Here is a 7,626-nt window from a genome sequence, read left to right on the forward strand (position 1 = left end):
GGGAAAATAATTAACCCCCTTTCACGCTGCGTGACAGGCGTTAAAAATATCCAGTAAGCACTGATGGTGGTGGGGTAACAGTAATCCATAATTTCCAACAAAGAATAGAGGAGCATAAAAATGGCTTCTGCTGGCAACTACTGAGCTTCAGCTGGTGGCCAGCCACCCGGACATAATCCTGTATGATACCTTAAATAAATTTAGGAATTCATTGATCTCTAAATGATAACAAGCTGTCCAGGACTGAGGCAGCCAACCAGCCCCAAACCATGATGCTCTCATGTGTTGGTATATGGTACCCTTGTTACCATACATAGTGTTGTACATTTTTCCCGAACAATTCAACCTTAGTTCATCAGTCCACAAAACATTTTCCCAGTACCATTGTGGAGTATGAAGGTGCTATTTGGCAAACTTCAGATGCGCAGCAATGGTTTTTGGTGTTTTTTTTTGTGGAAAGCAATAAAAGGAAAGACCCCAGAACAAGCTTCACTGCTAAAAAAAATTTAAAACAGTGATCCAAAACAAAGGTGCCAAATCGTGTATCAGAATCAGGTGATGGCCTCGCTGTGGGTTCAGTGACCAAGAAATAAAAAAAAACAAATTAATCGGCACTCGTGCAAAACTGAGTGATTATATAAATAAATAAATAAGGGTCAGCCATTCGTGGCCCGACCAAGTTCAAAAATATACTATCTCAACCCCAAGCCCTGATGGGTCAGGGGGCGAGACGTGCATAAGGAGAAACCGCCTAGTGCGATCGTGCGCTCACCATGGTTACTCCAGCGCGTCTGCTGGGGCAAATCGGCACCTCGGGCTCCATGCTTTCCCGGCCCTAAGGCCAGAGGATCAGTATCCCCCCCCAGGCATAGGGGTTTTTTTTTTATTTGGAGCCCGAGGTGCGTGCTCCATTGGTGCTGCTCTGTGCTCCGAAGAGGCAACAGAAGCCCAGTACAACCCAGACAAATCCCCCCCCATAGGAGGGCCAGATCTTCGAGTCTCACCCCGAAGGGTAAGACCCCTTTGCCTTCGGGGCACTCCCGCAAGGGAGTAACCCCCATTAGGCTTCACTGCCAAAAAAAACAGTGATCCAAAGCAAAAGTGTCCAAAATGAAAATCAAAGAGTGGTCATGGCCTCGCAAAGTGATTCGGCAACCGTGAAAGTAAAAAAAAGCAATTCATAGGCACACGTGCATCCACACATTGTGATGAATAAATAAAAAATAAATAGGGGCAGGCCATGTCTGGCCTAGCCAGATTCAACAATAGACTTCACTCCAAGCCCGTATGGTGCAGGAAAGTGCAGGAAGGCCGCCAGTGCAATACTGCGCACAGTGACTCCGGCATCTCTGCCAGGTCAATTAAGCACCTCGGGCTCCATGCTTTCCCGGCCCTAAAGCCAGAGGATAAGTGTTTCCCCCCTCTTCCCATAGGAGTTTTTTTTTTTTGGAAGCCCAAGGTGTCATGCTTCTCTTGGGTGTGCTCCGTGAATCTTGTGAAAGACGCAGCAAAGCTCAGGTCCGTCGATAAACTGTCCCTCGGCAATCCCCCATGGAATATGCCAGAGCTTTTCCTCCCCACCCCGGCCAAAAGGCCTGCAGGAGGGTCGAATCTTCATGGTTCCCTCCGAAAAGGAGAACCTCTATAGGGAAAAAGGTGGGTAGCCAAAAGACTTCTCCCACCTCTCCCAACAGGCGACTGGAAACCAGTCCTCACTGCGATGCAGTGGTCCAAAACGTCAAAACTAAAAACGTGTCCAAAGGAAAAACATTATGCAGGCTGTGATCAAAACAATCCGTGATCCATCCTAATTAATAGGCACAAGTGCACCAACGGAAAGTGCAATTAGTGAATAATAAATAAATGTCCAGCCATTTTCCGTGAGGCCGAAAAATAAAAAAAATGTTCACACACATGCCCATATGGGTCTTGGAGTGAAGATTGCTTCATCTGTAGCATTTGGCCTTCAGTGCTCCTCGTGCTCACACATTTCACAACTGTAGTGCAAGGTTGTGAATGTGACGCCAGAATTCCTCTGGGGCTAAAGTGGACACCTCAGGCTCCATGCTACCTCGGCCTCAAGGCCAGAGGATCAAGCTTTTCCCCCCTTCCCATAGGGTACTACACTTGATCTTAGCCAAAAGGCCGAGAAGCGAGACTTACCCAAACCACAAAAAGCTCATTTCAAGATAAAAGAAGCACTAGCTCCATTGGGGAAACAATCACCACCAGCCTCCGAGAGGCTTCCAATAGGTGGTGAGTTACGACCAGCATGCATCACACCATATGTAAAACACAATATGCAGATCATATGCAAATTATACAACCAACATCAACTTACACAACCCTGCCATCAGAACCAAATATTGGTCAGACAGACAGGAGGAAGGGGGACACTGGAATCTAGAAAGCTTTAGCGCTCTGTAACTATGCCCTATCCAATTCTAACCACAACCCAACAAAAGTGTTTTCATTTGGACACTGAAAGCGAGTAACGGTATGTTGTGTAGTGTGATGGGAACCCATCAACAGGCTTGCGGTGAGTTATGACCAGCATGCATCACACCATATGAAAAACGCAATATGCAGATCATATACAAATCAGTTATAATGAAAACCCACACCAACCTACATCATTCTGCCATCAGAAACAATAATATTGGACAGACAGGCAAGAAAAAGGGGGAAACTGTGATGTAGAAAGCTCTGTGTCCTACAAGGATATCAGTAGCTTTTATATCTTTTTTTGTATGACGTCAAATTATCAAAGGGATCTGCGTTGAATGGAGATTTCAAGGATAGGCCCCAGTGTAAAATAAGGAAGGTTTCTGAAAGAATTCTCACTATTTCCAAAAAATAAACCGTTAAATGTATTTTTTTTAGAAATGGGTCTGTATTCTTTCACAATAGGTAATAAGGTAGACATTAGACATAAGCAAAGACGATTCGGACTAAACTATTGTTTTTACTGCATTCGTTTTCGGGCAAGACTGGAGGGCATTTTTTGATTCGGAAATTACATTTGGTGGGTGTTCCCAAAAGAGGAGGTCCCTGACACCTCCTGGACTCACCTTTCACCTACAGAAAACCAAGTTCCACTATTGATTGTGCACTGCAGGACCAACAGGAACAGCAGCATTGCACCAATGGATATACACATCCAACAGCAAGTTATATGACTCCATTTCTCCAAAAATGTATAGGATTTTTCTTTGATTAAGCCTCATGGCAAAACATGCAAGAGGTGCAGTAGCCAGATCACCATTCACAGACAGCCGTTTTGTCGTTAATGGGTCTCATCAGCATGAGGTTGTCATAATGGCTTAATACACGAGGCTTAGAAAAATATAGAGAAATATCATTACATAAGTTATGGTGGGTAAAGGTGATGGAAAATCGTTCCATTTAAAATTAAGGGGTTAGTAGAAGTATTATTAAACTCTCATCTACAGACACCAGACAAGCCAGAAGGCTTGATTTTCCCTCAGAAATCTCATGGTGCTGCCACAACCGCAAGGGATTCTGGGTAGGCGCATGCAAATAAGGTCAACTATAATCACCTTTGGCCTCTATATCCACTTTATACATGGATCCCTTGAAAGTAATTGCCCTCTGTATAAGACAGATTTTTTGGTATTTAACCCCTTGGCTGCTAAGCCATTTCCCACCCTGGTGCTAAGCTGGTTTTCCGCATTTTGGTGCATCTCACATTTAAACGCGTTTAGAAGTAAATTTCTTGGGAATAAACTATACAAACTATATATTGTTTTTTTTCAGCACACCCAGCAGATTCCACATATACCATTTTTATATGTGTATGTCTCATTAGTTTTGCAAAATAAAGCCAAAAATGTGAAAAAAGTGTAATTTTTCACTTCCGACTCAATAAAAACTAGTTTGTAATTTTATTTTTCTAAACTCTAATATCAAAAGCTGTGCTGCTAAATATTTGTAGTAGGTAACCGGTCTAAAATAAACAGACATTGAGAACAGTAGACTGTGTTTTTCTAATATTTTATTGCTAAAAGTTAAATTTATTAGACTATCACAAAAGACATCTTTAAATTTAATGCGTGGCTGCCGTCAATTACACAGCTCTAGCTGCCTGGGATGTTAAAATATGCCAACAAAACTATATATTTTTAGAAACTACACCCCCAGCCGCAGCAAATGAGGTCTTATTTGTATTTGTATCACAAATCTGACGTGCACAACAAATAAGTGAATATCACCCTTCTAAAAATAAAAAATAAATTAAATTAAAAGCGCCAAGTTCATTTATGTCTTGCGCACTCCAGTCTTGTGCTACGAATACATGCAGCCCCTCATTTGATGCGCCAAGGGGTGTAGTTTCTGTACCATAATTTAACTTCCCAGCTGTCTAGAGCTGTCTAATTGCAGGCATCACCCCTAAATGTTTTAAGACAATTTTTTAACAAGATTATCAAATCTGCCATATCTGAAGTTAAAGTGCTCTAGACATCTGGGAAGTTAAATTAGGGTTCATAAAGTACACATTTCAAGAAACTACACCCCTTGGCGCTTCAAATGAGGGGTTACATGTATTTCTAGGACAAAAGTTGAGTGCACAAACAATGACAGAATATGTCGATTCGGCTAGAAAATATGTTTTTTCTAACCATAGCGGCATCTTCATTTGTGTCTTGCGCACTCCAGGTTTGTACTAGAAACACATGCAGCCCCTCATTTGATGCACCAAGGGGTGTAGTTTTTGCTAATGTATACTTTTTGTGCCATAATTTATCTTGCAGTAATGCCACGTCAAGGCTTCAACCCTAATTACTGACCATTCACACGCCTTTCATATCTCCATTCACTCGCAGAAGCACACACCATACTTTCCAAACATTCACTCGCAGAAGCACACACCATTCTTTCCCTTTACAATCCCAAAGAAATGATGGTAAAGGGAGAAAAAAAATCACTTTTACAGCAAAAATAAGTTTTACTGTAAAAATGCAAGGCGCTCCAGCGATAAGATGGTTAGTCACGTACACAGGCTAAATGGCTAATTTTAATAATATTTGCAGTTAATTAGTTAATTAGTTCATCAAGATTTCAAAAGTTGCCTCCCTCTACCATTGGCTAAAATTAACCCCATGATCAAAGAGATCATGGGGTTAAAATTTAGTATCGGCCATTTTTAAAAAGGGAATGTGACTTTTCATAGCTATATGATCACTGTGGTAACATTGGCTACCACACTGATCATTTAGCTAGAATACTTAAACTTTTTTTTTTTTTTAAGTTAAACTAGTTTATGTTTAGGTAATTTAATTTGGGGGTCTCTAGGCAATTTTGATCTTTATTTATCTGCCTTTAGAGACCCCCAAATCATTTTTTTTTTACTTTTTTTATATTTTTATTTTTTTACCTTAATATTTTTTATTCTTTCTTTCACAAGCCTTATACCGTTGGAAAGGTAAGGCGATTACCTTTCCAACGGTATGTTGTGGAAATCAAACGTTGTGCTGACCACCAGACTTCTTTGAATGTATAAAAGTTTATTCCGGATACAAGCAGCTGCAGGGAGATCTGCACAAAAGCAGGCAAATCTAACAGCTTTACATTTTCACACACTATATATACATTGAAAACAAAAGAAATAAGTAAACTCCTACAAAAGGGCTGGCACACTTGTAATATCTCTGGGTTTACCATAAAAGGCAAAAGCCTAACCTACATATCATTAATATGTATGATATGGGTGGGGTTTCAGTTAATTAAAGCAGACATCCTGTGCCCGGAAGTTGACCCTGAGCCCACACTTATGGTCCAGTTTCTCACCAGCTGTGTAATTTGACCTATGCCCTCAACCATAAATATCCTGTTCCTAAACAGAACAATACTACCTCCCAGTGCATCAGACTCTTATCACCAAATAGCAGAAACAGTTAACCTCTTCCTACCCACTCTCCACATCCTAAGATTCCACAGTCCCCCCTTTCATGCTTTAAAGATTCCATGAAGCATGACTCTTAGGCATTCACCCATTGTGTTTAATACATTTGTGGGCAGCCAAATCTTGGTCACCGTCATACACAGATAATAAACGTGTTTTGTAATTTCTTGAGTATTCTTGGTTTTGATATTAGAATCTCCATTAGCACTAGGGGGACATTCATGAATGGTCTTACCAATTAGAACAGGATAATGGGCAATAGACGAGGTAGCAGAATTCCAACATTTAAGGAGTAAAAGTTTCAACACTGTTATGGAGGCAAATATGGTTGTGAGGAACAAAGCCCCTATAATCAAACCATACGCCCCAAACCAACTACTTATTCCCCAATCCCCAGAAGAAATTTTCAGGGAACTTTGCATTTCAAGTACTTCTTTCCTAATCTCACTAACCGCTGGAGTAACATTTTTAGAGACGACTGGAACATAAGTGCAACATTCAGAGCCCACTAGTGAGCATAATAGCTAAAATGAAATGAAGAGCTATATGATTCTGTATGGCACCCAATCGTAGTGCTAGCATTTCTGCTGTAATACTTGTGAGAGTGTTTTCTGTTTAATTGGCCACCATTTCTAACATGATGGTTAAAGCTCTGATTCTTCCCCAATTATCTTAGACCCTAGTGGAAGGAATTCTCAGCTACCCAAAATTTCTGAAAACGTGGGTTCGTCTTTATGGTGCCTTTTAGTTCTATGAACCCCAAATACAACTATTGCTCTTTCTTTAGTATGTCTTATTGTAGGGAATATGTAGGTCACATAACATGATCCTTGACAATTCTCAGGTAATCTAGTAAATGCATAATTTCCACACCTAATAAAACCCATTTAATGTCACATAAATATGTGCTTTACCCAACATCTTCTTCCCATGCAATATTAACAAGATGTACAATGACACCTGATTCCTGCAATTACTTGTGACACTTACTAGTTCCTACAAAAATACCTCCCTCAATATTTGTACGTTCTAAACACAAATCCCCAATGGTCTGAACTACTGTTATTCTTCCTCATTTCTCTTTGAAGAATTATAACACTGACCATACTCAATTTATGACATCAGAAAGGGAGGATAAAGAGTTTTAGGGAGACCTGGGAGTAAAACTTGAGTCTTATTTCTAAATCCTACCATTTCATCAATACAATACAATGCAATATAATGGGTCGGGTATAAAAAGGAACAACCCTGTCTGAACTATGAGGCATATGAATATAATCATAATACAGAGAATCTTGTACATTCTCAACGTAACTATTGGCAAGAGCAATATAAGAGTTCCGTTCACAACACTGAAATAGAATAACAAAGGATAGAAAAACAAATATTTGTAAAATTAGACTTTTTTTTTTTTTTTTTTTTAAACTTCCTGCTCTCTCTGTGTTAAAATACATGTTAATTATGCAATCTACTTAAGCAACATAAAATAAAACAAAACAAGTATCTGAAATATAAAATTACTAGGAGAATTTCAGTCTTTTAAATCTTTTGGGGGAGGAGCAAGCTTGCAATGGGAGATATGGATCCAAGAAACAAACAAATCTGTGTTGTACATAATACTTGATAAGCTCCTTTCCAGTGCGGTTCCTTTGGAAACTGTTAATAAGGACCAAGTCTCTAGATTGGATATGGTGCACATTTTT

General features: G+C 40.0%; 1 pseudogene; it reads right to left on the reverse strand.

The window, feature by feature from the left end:
* Nucleotides 1–1,977: 1,977 nt before the first annotated feature.
* On the reverse strand, nucleotides 1,978–2,157 carry LOC149276241 (U2 spliceosomal RNA; annotated as a pseudogene).
* Nucleotides 2,158–7,626: the final 5,469 nt, after the last annotated feature.

This window comes from Sceloporus occidentalis, unplaced genomic scaffold, assembly GCF_023333645.1.
Source record: "Sceloporus occidentalis isolate IW3139 unplaced genomic scaffold, rSceOcc1.0.p SCAF_244, whole genome shotgun sequence".
In the NCBI taxonomy this organism is placed as follows: Eukaryota; Metazoa; Chordata; class Lepidosauria; order Squamata; family Phrynosomatidae; genus Sceloporus; species Sceloporus occidentalis.